Here is a 1,988-nt window from a genome sequence, read left to right as displayed (position 1 = left end):
AATCAAAAAAAACCGAAAAATCACAAGAGTAAAGTACCATTATTTTAAACAATATGTCGTTCTAAATGCTTAATCCCTATGTAAAAAAGTTATCTAAGCAAGAATATGTAATTGAAAAAAATTAGAAAAATTTATTTTAGCCGTAAATCGAAAATAATGGGGACACCGGAGCTGTTCGAAGCGCCGAGACGCGCCGCGTACGGCCGAATATTTTCTAAGTCCCAACGTACCGATCAAGAGTAAAGTACCATTTTCCTACATTAGATTTCGTTCTAAATGCTTAATCCCTATGTAAAAACGTTAGTTAAGCAAGAATATCGTATTTTTAAAAAAATCTAATGATAGGATTTCCCAGAAAATTGAAAAAACCGTAAAATGTCAAGAGTAAAGTGCCATTTTCTGACATTAGATTTCGTTCTAAATGCTTAATCCCTATGTAGAAACGTTAGTTAAGCAAGAATATCGTATTTTTAAAAAAATCTAATGATAGGATTTTTCAGAAAATTGAAAAAACCGTAAAATGTCAAGAGTAAAGTGCCCTTATTTTAAACAATGTATCGTTCTAAATGCTTAATCCCTATGTAAAAAAGTTATTTTAGCAGGAATATGTTATTGAAAAAAATTAGAAAAATTTATTTTAGCCGTAAATCGAAAATAATGGGGACACCGGAGCTGTTCGAAGCGCCGAGCGCGCCGCGTACGCCCGAATATTTTCAAAGTCCCAACGTACCGATCAAGAGTAAAGTACCATTTTCCTACATTAGATTTCGTTCTAAATACTTAATCCCTATGTAAAAACGTTAGTTAAGCAAGAATATCGTATTTTTAAAAAAATCTAATGATAGGATTTTCCAGAAAATTGAAAAAACCGAAAAATGTCAAGAGTAAAGTGCCATTTTCTGACATTAGATTTCGTTCTAAATGCTTAATCCCTATGTAGAAACGTTAGTTAAGCAAGAATATCGTATTCTTAAAAAAATCTAATGATAGGATTTTTCAGAAAATTGAAAAAACCGTAAAATGTCAAGAGTAAAGTGCCCTTATTTTAAACAATGTATCGTTCTAAATGCTTAATCCCTATGTAAAAAAGTTATTTAAGCAAGAATATGTTATTGAATAAAATGAGAAAAATTTATTTTAGCCGTAAATCGAAAATAATGGATCGAGCGAATCGGTCGATTGCGCCGAGACGCGCTATGATGCAACAGACGAGCGATTGGAACGCCCGAATATTTTCAAAGTCCCAACGTACCGATCAAGAGTAAAGTACCATTTTCCTACATTAGATTTCGTTCTAAATGCTTAATCCCTATGTAAAAACGTTAGTTAAGCAAGAATATCGTATTTTTAAAAAAATCTAATGATAGGATTTTCCAGAAAATTGAAAAAACCGAAAAATGTCAAGAGTAAAGTGCCATTTTCTGACATTAGATTTCGTTCTAAATGCTTAATCCCTATGTAGAAACGTTAGTTAAGCAAGAATATCGTATTTTTAAAAAAATCTAATGATAGGATTTTTCAGAAAATTGAAAAAACCGTAAAATGTCAAGAGTAAAGTGCCCTTATTTTAAACAATGTATCGTTCTAAATGCTTAATCCCTATGTAAAAAAGTTATTTTAGCAGGAATATGTTATTGAATAAAATGAGAAAAATTTATTTTAGCCGTAAATCGAAAATAATGGATCGAGCGAATCGGTCGATTGCGCCGAGACGCGCTATGATGCAACAGACGAGCGATTGGAACGCCCGAATATTTTCTAAGTGCCAACGTACCGATCAAGAGTAAAGTACCATTTTCCTACATTAGATTTCGTTCTAAATGCTTAATCCCTATGTAAAAACGTTAGTTAAGCAAGAATATCGTATTTTTAAAAAAATCTAATGATAGGATTTCCCAGAAAATTGAAAAAACCGAAAAATGTCAAGAGTAAAGTGCCATTTTCTGACATTAGATTTCGTTCTAAATGCTTAATCCCTATGTAGAAAC

Source organism: Megalopta genalis, unplaced genomic scaffold, assembly GCF_051020955.1.
Source record: "Megalopta genalis isolate 19385.01 unplaced genomic scaffold, iyMegGena1_principal scaffold0055, whole genome shotgun sequence".
NCBI lineage: Eukaryota > Metazoa > Arthropoda > Insecta > Hymenoptera > Halictidae > Megalopta > Megalopta genalis.
Note: the sequence above shows the minus strand (reverse complement) of the source record.